Source organism: Pinus tabuliformis, chromosome 4_2 (assembly GCF_031772625.1).
Source record: "Pinus tabuliformis cultivar Carrire ecotype Pingquan chromosome 4_2, CPIR1, whole genome shotgun sequence".
Taxonomy (NCBI): domain Eukaryota; kingdom Viridiplantae; phylum Streptophyta; class Pinopsida; order Pinales; family Pinaceae; genus Pinus; species Pinus tabuliformis.
Window position 1 is genome coordinate 376,301,685 of NC_142304.1, and position 12,995 is coordinate 376,314,679.

Here is a 12,995-nt window from a genome sequence, read left to right on the forward strand (position 1 = left end):
TGAAAGATTCAGAAAATGGAACAACATGCATGTGGGTGAGACAAGTCGTCGAATCGGCAACCATTTGTGAAAAAAAATTCCATGCATACGACAACAGTGAGATGTTAACGAAAACTGAAACAATGCTAGTACAAGCTAGTATGTATCAAAATGACAGCAAGCGCTCACTGAAATCAAGCAGACAGTGTTCATATGAAGCGAAACACAAAAAGCACCAGAAATGCAACACAAGACATGGAAAGCGGGCTTACCCCAAAATAGTTGAGCTGAATGTGCTGACAACTCCTAGATGCGATGTGGGATGTCAGAGCTGCAAGGTTGATGTGAGGAATGAGCTCTGCAACATCTGGTTGATGATTTTTGACAAAATCTAAGTTGTGATGCACATGCCACAAATCTAGGGAAAGCGACACTTGGTGGGAGGTTTATAAAATGATCCTTACATGTAACCTCCAACTGCCAAAAATAGATCCCTGAAACAAGGGATGCCTTTACATGCTGCCTTGGGAGAAGTATCCCATGCATGCAAGTCTGTTTTGCTCTGTCCCAGAGGGAACCAGTCAACTTAGCTACACCTATAAGAGGCTGCTCAACTATTGGGAGAAAATGCACATTTCTGGCTAGGAGCTGGGTTGGCTGCTCAAAATATTTGCGCAATTTCTAGGTAGAGTAGTTGATTGTTTCCCAGATTTGTGAAAATTATGGGCTGAGAAGCCCAGCTGGGAAGGATTGCACAATTTTCTGGGTGAAGCTTTCTCAGTAGAATTGCACAATTCTGGGGCCCAACAGGCTACCAATCAAGATTGAGCAATTTTTGGAGGTAAGGATGGTTGCCCTCCAGATTTGCACAAATTCTTGAAGGAGATGCTCAGCTTGCTGTTGGACCAAGTCCGGATGAACAGCCTGTGAGGGGAATGCATCAAGGTTTGATCGATAGGTTGTCTTTCTGCGAGAAAATCACTAGAGCTTGTGTACTTGATGAAGCAAGACATGTTGTTGTGAAGGTTGGTAGGGAGGCTCCAAAATGAAGCTAAGGCAAAATTTTTGAGGGTTGTTGTAGCCGCTACAACACAACCACTGATAATGGAACAATGGCACATGTTCCAGGATTAATGTCACTGGAATAGATCTGAAACCAAATTGTTTCAGATTCCCTGACTTGCACTTGGTTAGTTGGTGCTTCATGCACACCAACAAACCTTCACACCAATTGAAAACCATGGGATTTAGGCACTCAATCGCATACTGAAAATGAGACTTTGTTTCCTCATGCAATGCTTGCGCCCCAGCTATTCGAGCCATAATGTGTAGGATTGTTCGCAATGGGAGGTTGGTAATGGTATTTATGTAGATTTTCCCGTTGTTACCCTTTTTGGCCCCCGGACAATGCCTTGCAATGAGCATATCCGTGCTCTCTCCCCTAGTACGTGATCTAGATAACTGCACCTATTGTAGCTTTCTGGACTCAGTGATGAAATAAATTTCGGCAACCTCTATTTTGAACTCTTGATCCCCGAACATGAATAGTTGGTGATCTACATCCCACCAATTGATTAAGTGTTTCAATAACTCGGGTTGTGCTCTGATCCCGAGAATCATGAATAAATTGAGCAATCCACATGCTCGAAGGGCATCAATACAATCTTCATCCTACATAGCCTTATGGTCTTCAACTTCATGACCCCTCTCTTTCCATTCAATCACCATTTTAGACTAGCTATCCTACAAAAAAATCAACCAACCAACATTTCATGAGCATCCATGGAGAGAAAATTCAAGATTAACTATTTTACATGGGAGATTTCACTTCCTTTTTTTGTACCTTGGCGCCAATGCGTCTGTTTAGGAATTTTCTCATGCTACCAGCGCGAGTGCCTAACTGACCTCAAGGTGACTAGCACGAGTCTAATGGGTGAAACCCGCACTGATCACCCATGATGTAAAGTTTTTGCAAGTCTTCCTTACAGCCTACCCTAAGGATGAAAATGCATAAAATGACTACCAAAATGAATGGAAGGGACAAATCTATTACCTGCAACAAGCAGCTTGACAATTGGTATCCCAGATTGATCGTGCTCCTTGCTTTAAAATCAAGGTAAAATGAGGTAAAAATGCTCTCACAATTGAAAATTAGTAAAATGGTAAAAATATTCCACAGTTTTCATTTTTGCTTTGTCGACGTTTCGGACCAAGACTCATCATTAAGACTTGATTTACAAAGAAGAGAGATAGTGGTGATAAATATGTTTATGGTTGTGTGAGATGACAATTATGCTATCCAACTAACCTATGATTTGAATGAACTAGATTTTTACTATTTACTATATTCTTATAATTTTTCTTATTTATTATAAAGTTCTTTTATAATTAATTGTAATTTATAATTAATTAAGATTTATAATTAATTATTTGTAATTTATAATTTATTGTAATTTGTAATTAATTGTAATCTATAAATAATTGCTATTATAAAGTTCTTTTAATTAAAGTTCTTTATAATTTATTGTAATTTATAATTAATTAATTAATTGCTTGAATACATTGTTTATATTTGTTTTACGTATAAGTGTTAATTGCAATTTATAATTGTTCGTAATTTATAATTAATTATTTGTAATTGTGTTAATTGCAATTTATAATTGTTCGTAATTTATAATTAATTATTTGTAATTTATAATTTATTGTAATTTATAATTAATTGCAAATTTTAATTAATTAATTAATTAATTATTTTTTATTTTTTATTTATTTATTTATTTATTTATTTATTTATTTGGATATATTATGAAGTACTTTTAATTGCTTGAATACATTATTTTTATTTGTTTTATGTATATGTGAATTGTTTATGCAATAATTTATTTATTTATTTTTATTTTTATTGTTTATTTATTGTAATTTTACAATATAGTTACATTAATCTCCCAAGTAACTTTATTTAATTCTTCCAAGTTTTTTTGTTTATATTTATTTAATTCTTCCAAGTTTTTTTTGTTTATATTTATTTAATTCTTCCATAAAACATAGAAAGAACCAGGTATACAGCAAAGATGCGCCAAGATATATATTTGCTTCTCAGATAATTACAGACTCCAGATATGAGACCAGATACGAGACTAGCGCTCCGTGATGCAAGCAGATCGAGAAAACTTCTCGCAGATGCAGAGCAGGGAAATCTCGTCTCGTCTAAACTCAAAGAACTCGAACTTCACAATACAGACTATAGAGTTAACCTCCGTGATGCAAGCAGATCGAGAAAACTTCTCGCAGATGCAGAGCAGGGAGACTTCACTCAAACTACCACACTACTCAGACTCTCTCAAAACTCTCAAGACTCTCCTGCCCCTAATGAGCTTACAATGCTAGTATTTATAATATCCTAGCAGGTCATCCGGTGAAAGGTTTTACGGGGAACTTGAAACTTCAAAAGATTCGTTAGATCATCATGCAAGATGTCTATCACGAATCACTAAAGAACTTTGTACAAAAGTAATGAATAGTCCTAAAGATTCGGGCAAGTGGGGACAACCACTTGTTATCTCATCCCTTGGAGGCTAAGCCATATGGGGACCGAATCATGACATCTCTGAAGTGAATAGATGGCCGGAATCTAGGACGTCGGCTCTTATTCAAAAGTAATTACACAGTGGAGATTTTATTCGGAGTAAATCCCACGCAAACCAAAGAACAACAAGATAAAGTAATTACACAGTGGAGATTTTATTCGGACTAAATCCCACGGAAACCGAAGAGCAGTATATGTACAAATAAAGTGAAAAGATGGCCGGAATCTAGGACGTCGGCTCTTATACAAAAGTAATTACACAGTGGAGATTTTATTCGGAGTAAATCCCACGGAAACCGAAGAGCAGTATATGTACAAATAAAGTAGGATATGAAAGGATTTCATTTGATTGATCCCTTCAATCAGTCACTGTTAGCCCTGTCTTCATAATCATGTGCATGAGTATCTGGAACAGCTGGATTATTATGGCCAAGCCTGATTTGGTCTTGTTCTATTAATTCTTCAATTAGCTCTTCATTGTTTGGAGCCAGCACTTCATATGGGACAGATTCATCTAGCCAATATGGTGCTACATCTCTGGTACAACAAAAGAATGGAAATGTGAACATGAATGTTGGCCTGTCATGTGGGTCCACTGATATCAATCCTCTGAATCTGACAGAAAGCTTAAAGGATTCATCTTCTTCATTAGGAATGACAATTGTGTGTTTGTGGATGAATTCAAACTCTAAGACGAAATCATTTTGGACAGCTACATGCATTTCCCAATGAAAGATTCTGACAAACTCAGCAAAAGTCCTATCGAAAATGCTTTTAGCTCTAGGCAAATATCTAAACATGAATAGCTTAAACCATGGACTCCACCAATTGTTTGAGGGATCTATAGCGGCAGCATAAAATATGACCTTAACCGAACCATGTATCCTAGCTCTTTGGTGAATGGAAAAGTAGTCTGCCCATGTCCAGTCAGTATTTTGAATACACCCAAAATAAACAGGATCTGGTTCCCTAGACAATGCATAATAAACACGCCATGGCCTAATCCTATATGGTAACTCTTTTGTATATGACCATCTAGACTCCTCGGAATCAAACCATTTTTGCAGAATGATTTGTCTTAAGCATAATGGCAAGACTTGGAACTGTTTTGATAGACATTCTAGACAAAACTCATAATGACAGTTACCACAGACTGTAACATACTTAACTCTTTTAGACTCGACATGACTGGACTGACTTGTAGAAGCTTCGTGCTGATTAAGTGGTCTGAACATCTTGATCTCCTTGGTTTCTTGAGCACCTTCTCTGGTAAGCATGTCAGCAAGATAATTTTCTGCACCAGATTTGTAAACAATATCAAAATCAAAACCTTCTAGCCATAGTGCCCATCTTAGTACTCTGGTACTGCCTTCTTCTAACAACCTTTTGTTTGCCAACATCTGTTTCATATGCTTTAGATCTGTTCTGACAATAAATTTAACACTTTTCAAGAACAAGCGAAATCTTTTTATTCCTCTCTTTACTGCAAGTATTTCTTTATGAGAAGAAGGATACTTTTTCTCTGTGTCATTAAAAGATCCTGAGGAATAGGCACAAACCAATTCTTTTCTTCCATGCTTTTGTAGCAAAACTGCAGCCCAAGTGTGATAAGAAGCATCTGTTTCAAGTATAAAAGGAAGATTAGTATCAGGAAGCTTGAGTTTTGGCAAATCATTAAGCTTACTCTTAATACTAATTACTGCTGCTGTCATTTCATCTGTCCATCTGACACCTTTCTTCTTTAGTCTGTCCTGCAGTATATTTGTATCCTCTGATTGGTTAGCATAAAATTTTCTTATATAATTCAAGCATCCAAGAAATCTCTGCAGGGTCTTTACATTGGCAATTATATCAGGAAACTTTAATAGATGGATTAGCACATGTGGCTGAAGTTCTACATGTCCTTTTTCTATGTGTAAACCCAAGTAATCAATCTTGACTTTTCCAATCTGAAACTTCTCTTCTGAATCTGAAAGTACTAATCCATGCTTATATACAAGTTGGTAGAATTGTTCTAAATGGATCTTGTGCATATTTACATCTCTGCTAAATACAAGCAAATCATCAATATATACAATAATGTACTCTACCCCACCAAAAATGTCTTCCATCCTTTTTTGGAATTCAGATGGAGCATTTTTCAAACCAAAGGGCATCACAGTCCATTGATATTGGCCATGAGGAACAGTGAAGGCTGTTTTATACCTATCATCAGGAATAATACCAATCTGCCAGAATCCACTTTTAAGATCAAACTTGCTGAACACATTAGCATTAGCAATTTTGGCAAGTAATAATTCTTTGTTAGGCAGAGGATATCGAATAGGAAGAAGAGCATCATTCAGAGCCTTATAATTAATCACAAGCCTTTTCTTGCCTCTTTTCTGCTCACTATGCTTATTGACATAAAAAGCCGGGCAGGCCCAAGGGCTCTTGCAGGATTCAATAAGCTTTTGTTCTAACAATTGTTCAATTTCTGCTTTGCATAATTCTTGCTCTTTTGGACTCATATGATTTGCACTGGCTTTTTGTGGCTTAGGAATATATCCTTCTCGGTAAGGTAGTGCAACAAAATACTTTTCTCTTGCCCAAAAAGCATCTGGCCTACTTGAAGTACAATCTGCACGAAGTTTATCAGAAATTTGTTGCAAAGTTTTGGGACCATGTAACTCTGCATTTTTTACGATCTTATTAATCTTGGTCAGATCTTGCAGACTATACTGGAGAGGATCCTGTTCTTCAAGTTGCACATTAATTTTATAGTCACTAGAAGCAGGGACTGTGATAGGACCAGCAGTGGTGGAGAATGTAACATAATCTTGTCCGAAAGTGACTGGCAAATATTTCTTCAGAAAATCTTGTCCTAACAGAACATCAGCACCAGTATCAAAACTATACAAAGTGACAAAAACCTGGACATCGTTCAAGAAAATAGGAAATTCAGGAGCTATGTGACTTATTTCCATTAAATCACCAGTGATAGCCCTGAATTGGAGTTTAGTAGGCTGCCAATAATAATGAGGAATAGCTTTACATTTGCAGCAACTACTCATAGCACCAGAATCTATTTGAGCATCCAAGGTATACTGTTTAATGCTAGGGACTTTAATTCTTATTGGAATAACTACTCTATCACCGATGCCCATAACATTAAAAAGCTCAACATTTTTCTTTGGGGATATTTCTTCCATGACTGGCACATTTTTCATCAGTAGGCTGGTTAATTTGGAATTACAATCATCATAATCAGCAATAAGCATTTGAAGTTTGGAAGACAACTGTAACATTTCTGACCTTGTATGGTGAATTGAAGATTCCAAATCTGTGATCTTCTTTTTAAGAGTATCAATTTGATTCATACCTGGAGATACTGAAATCTGCAAAGGTCTGAACATTGAATCGAACTCTTTTTCGATGAAGTCGTCATCATCTATTTCTTCCTCTGAAAATTTTTCTTTCCTTTTGGATGGCAGTTGTTTCTCAAGATTTTCAAGTTTTTCAGTCAATCTTCTTCTTGCCGTAAACTGAACTGGATCTAACTGTGCTAGATCAGCTTTGACTGCTGCAATCTTTGCTTGTATCTCTCCTGAGGAATTCAAACTAAACATTTTAATATCAGGAATGAAGGTTTCATCAGAATCAGATGATTCTGAATCAATTGTTAATTTCCTGATTTCAGGAATTTCACTATCCGAAGATTCTGAAGAAGAACTTGAAACTTCAAAATATTCTCCATCAGAGTGGGATATGAGATCCCAATCTTGTGGATCATGTATTGTAGAAAAGATATTCATTATCTTCATCTGCTTTTTATCCTTTCTTTCTCTGCAAGTGTTAGCATAATGACCTTCTTTACCGCAAATAAAACACACACCTTTTTTAGAAGGTTTTGATCTTTTCCTAAATACTACCCTTCGTCCTTTAAATGATTTTTTGGAAGGAAAGTATTTTTTCTTTTTAGGAAAGTATTTATCAGCCTTGCAGGAGCAAGAGTTATCAAACTTTGTCTTTTTAGAAACCTTTCTTTCACTTTTCTTGTGACAACCAAAATTATAGGTTTCTTTGAAATTATTGCAAAGCTTTGTGCTAAAGTGCATCTGTTTTGAAAAATTCTTCTTGGCTTTGCTCTCTGCACATTCTTTCTGCAATATTGTGACAATCAATTGGTGAATAGCTGCAAATGATTGTCCTTCCAAATTTACTTTATGATCTGCTATGTACTGGTTAATTAGATCAGGAATTTTTCCAGGCATAGACTGGATATAATATCTCAGATAGGCAACATTATGTGGATCACTAGCCTGATACAGAAGCTTTTGCATAACACAAAAATACTCTTGCAAGTAATCAATGTCGCATAACTTCTGGGAGAGAAATAACTGTGAATGATGGGCTGAATCTTCAGGGACTAATCCAACAAATTCATGTTTTAAAGCTTCAAACAGTGCTCTTAATGGATCAGTACTATGTTCAACTATTTGATCTTTCTCTTCCTCTGCAAGCCTTTCCCACCATTGCTTTAGTATGCCAGTAAAAGACCATACGATCTGAGTCACTACATCAGACCATGACACTTTGGCTTCGGCTTTCCTCTGTAATGCCCAAGCATGGACATTATGCAAAACAGCAATTACTTCATTATAATCAAGGCAATCAATATTTACTAATAATGAATTTCCATATCCTCTGGAAGCAGGATTGTCTAGCCTTACAGGTACAGATTGCAGATTTTCAGTATATCTGCTGAACGGGCTGGATGCTGATGCTTCATGTGCATTGGTATCACTGGCACCTCTTTTCCCTTTGTTGGAATGGAAAAATGAATCACTTCTGTCTCTTTTAGAATTTGATTCACCATGTGTTTGCTCACCAGTTACTCCTGACATGGCCATTATTGAAGGAGCAGATGGTTGGCCATTTTGTTTCATCAAAGAACTAAGGCTAACATAGTTCTTTGGTAGTCTTAGACTTTCAACAGAAGGAATATCAGCTAGTCTATTTTTCATCAACTCTGTCTTTTCTCTAGCTAGATTGATTCCTTTCTTGATTTTCTCAAGTCTGGCTTTATCTATATTCTCTATCCCTTTAAAAAGAATTTGCTTTGATTCATCAGATTTGGAGGAGAATTTCAGCTTTGAACTTAAGACATCTACTTCTCTATAATGAGGCGGAGAAGCAGGAGTGGGGAGTGCATTTGTAAGATGTTCTAAAGACTTGGAGATAATACCCATGTTTGACTGAATATTATTCAACTTTTGTGTGTTTTCATCTTGGATCCCCAATGTCTCAACATAACCAGTATGCATCTTTTTGATGTGCTCTTTGATTTCTAAAACATCTCGGGCTATATCATCAATATTCTGAAGCATACAAACTATTTGGTAGTTTGTATAATTATGCAGCTTTTCATTTTCATTCTGATCGGGATCAGAAGTTTCTTTCATAGATAACCATTGGAAATCTGCTTTCTTCGTTCCATTGCTAAATGTCCTTCTAGAATTTCCAGATTCTAAATATCTTTCTGGTATTTTTGCAATAACTTCTGACTGAGCTCTAGGAAGTGAGAAACTTTTGATATCAGGTATAAAGACTTCAGAGCTAGGAGTTTCATCAGTCTGGAATGTAGAAGATGAAGATGGAACACAGAACTGACAATCATCAGGTAGCTGAGAGGTGGATTTCCTATGATCCTCTCTTGGAGCAGAATGTCTTGATGATAAATTTCTAGGAACAGGGGGTATCTGTGGATTCCTACCACCCAAGATTGTAGATCTAGGGAAGGATGACATAGATCTAGTAAGTGAAGGAGTAGTAAATTTAAGACCAGTGGATCCGTCAGGATGATGGATGAGAGACAATTTCGGAGGAACTTTAGAGGTTTGCAGTTGAGGATATTTCTGTGAAAGTGGAACATAAGTACTATTCCATTCATCTGGAAGAGTACATTCTGCAAAACCAATTTGTAGGGGAGCAGTGTTACCAGGGCCAACAATAACACCTTCTTTTAAAGCTCTACCAGTTAATTTTGGATTCAGAGGTGGCATGGAAGTGGAGACAAATCTCAGGCATGTAGAAGCATGGAGCTGAGCGATCTGTGACTGTGGGGCAACATTAAAACCATAAAACTGAATATAAGCATTCAAGAATTCATTGATATAACGAGTCTAAGTTTGCGATAAGGCGCTGGTAGAGAGCTGTGAAGGTGAAGGACTACCGTGTTTGCTTTCCTGGTGCACAAAAGCTTTGATTCTCCTCTGTTCAGGTGCTTACTCATACTTTCTTTCAATGGCTGGTTATATGAATGAGTTTTCTCTTCAGAAGCCCGAAGACAGAAAGATAGCTCATAAGAATCGATGGTCTTTTATGAATAAGTTTTTGAATAAAACCAGAAATGAAGATGTTCTCTATGATGAAAAAGTATTAGTACAAGAATTTGAACCACAGCCTAACTGGACATTGCCAGAGATTGATATTGATAAACTCTATAAAATGCCTGTTTTCCAGTTTCGAGCTGCTCAGTTATTTAGATTTACATCTGTGAATATTCCTATTTCCACTGGCCAGTCTGTATATCAAATCCCACTAATACAGCCAGAAGATATCAAATGGGGTTTAGAAAATGGTTATAGATATATCCATATCGGTATCGTACAATTTGGAATTAATCCTCTAGTCCGTCCTGGTCTAAATACTTCATGCTTGACATGTGTCCTTGATACAAGAATGAATAACTTCGATGACACTTTATTGGGAGGATTCCAAAGTCCCCTCAATAATGGCCCTGTTTGGTCATCAGTTATCCCGAGGTATCAAGTTTCATTGACAGACCCTTATATCAATGAATTCTTGAATGCTTATATTCAGTTTTATAGTTTTAATGTTGCCCCACAGTCACAGATCGCTCAGCTCCATGCTTCTACATGCCTGAGATTTGTCTCCACTTCCATGCCACCTCTGAATCCAAAATTAACTGGTAGAGCTTTAAAAGAAGGTGTTATTGTTGGCCCTGGTAACACTGCTCCCCTACAGATTGGTTTTGCAGAATGTACTCTTCCAGATGAATGGAATAGTACTTATGTTCCACTTTCACAGAAATATCCTCAACTGCAAACCTCTAAAGTTCCTCCGAAATTGTCTCTCATCCATCATCCTGACGGATCCACTGGTCTTAAATTTACTACTCCTTCACTTACTAGATCTATGTCATCCTTCCCTAGATCTACAATCTTGGGTGGTAGGAATCCACAGATACCCCCTGTTCCTAGAAATTTATCATCAAGACATTCTGCTCCAAGAGAGGATCATAGGAAATCCACCTCTCAGCTACCTGATGATTGTCAGTTCTGTGTTCCATCTTCATCTTCTACATTCCAGACTGATGAAACTCCTAGCTCTGAAGTCTTTATACCTGATATCAAAAGTTTCTCACTTCCTAGAGCTCAGTCAGAAGTTATTGCAAAAATACCAGAAAGATATTTAGAATCTGGAAATTCTAGAAGGACATTTAGCAATGGAATGAAGAAAGCAGATTTCCAATGGTTATCTATGAAAGAAACTTCTGATCCCGATCAGAATGAAAATGAAAAGCTGCATAATTATACAAACTACCAAATAGTTTGTATGCTTCAGAATATTGATGATATAGCCCGAGATGTCTAGAGGATTAATTCCAAATTGTACGATACCGATATGGATATATCTATAACCATTTTCTAAACCCCATTTGATATCTTCTGGCTGTATTAGTGGGATTTGATATACAGACTGGCTAGTGGAAATAGGAATATTCACAGATGTAAATCTAAATAACTGAGCAGCTCGAAACTGGAAAACAGGCATTTTATAGAGTTTATCAATATCAATCTCTGGCAATGTCCAGTTAGGCTGTGGTTCAAATTCGTGTACTAATACTTTTTCATCATAGAGAACATCTTCATTTCTGGTTTTATTCAAAAACTTATTCATAAAAGACCATCGATTCTTATGAGCTATCTTTCTGTCTTCGGGCTTCTGAAGAGAAAACTCATTCATATAACCAGCCATTGAAAGAAAGTATGAGTAAGCACCTGAACAGAGGAGAATCAAAGCTTTTGTGCACCAGGAAAGCAAACACGGTAGTCCTTCACCTTCACAGCTCTCTACCAGCGCCTTATCGCAAACTTAGACTCGTGGACAATAGCTCGGACAAATACTACTCAATGGAAGAACCAGATAATTTAAAACAGCTCTAGGACAAAGAACCAGATGGCTCTGATACCATAAAACATAGAAAGAACCAGGTATACAGCAAAGATGCGCCAAGATATATATTTGCTTCTCAGATAATTACAGACTCCAGATATGAGACCAGATACGAGACTAGCGCTCCGTGATGCAAGCAGATCGAGAAAACTTCTCGCAGATGCAGAGCAGGGAAATCTCGTCTCGTCTAAACTCAAAGAACTCGAACTTCACAATACAGACTATAGAGTTAACCTCCGTGATGCAAGCAGATCGAGAAAACTTCTCGCAGATGCAGAGCAGGGAGACTTCACTCAAACTACCACACTACTCAGACTCTCTCAAAACTCTCAAGACTCTCCTGCCCCTAATGAGCTTACAATGCTAGTATTTATAATATCCTAGCAGGTCATCCGGTGAAAGGTTTTACCGGGAACTTGAAACTTCAAAAGATTCGTTAGATCATCATGCAAGATGTCTATCACGAATCACTAAAGAACTTTGTACAAAAGTAATGAATAGTCCTAAAGATTCGGGCAAGTGGGGACAACCACTTGTTATCTCATCCCTTGGAGGCTAAGCCATATGGGGACCGAATCATGACATCTCTGAAGTGAATAGATGGCCGGAATCTAGGACGTCGGCTCTTATTCAAAAGTAATTACACAGTGGAGATTTTATTCGGAGTAAATCCCACGCAAACCAAAGAACAACAAGATAAAGTAATTACACAGTGGAGATTTTATTCGGACTAAAATCCCACGGAAACCGAAGAGCAGTATATGTACAAATAAAGTGAAAAGATGGCCGGAATCTAGGACGTCGGCTCTTATACAAAAGTAATTACACAGTGGAGATTTTATTCGGAGTAAATCCCACGGAAACCGAAGAGCAGTATATGTACAAATAAAGTAGGATATGAAAGGATTTCATTTGATTGATCCCTTCAATCAGTCACTGTTAGCCCTGTCTTCATAATCATGTGCATGAGTATCTGGAACAGCTGGATTATTATGGCCAAGCCTGATTTGGTCTTGTTCTATTAATTCTTCAATTAGCTCTTCATTGTTTGGAGCCAGCACTCTATAAAATGCCTGTTTTCCAGTTTCGAGCTGCTCAGTTATTTAGATTTACATCTGTGAATATTCCTATTTCCACTGGCCAGTCTGTATATCAAATCCCACTAATACAGCCAGAAGATATCAAATGG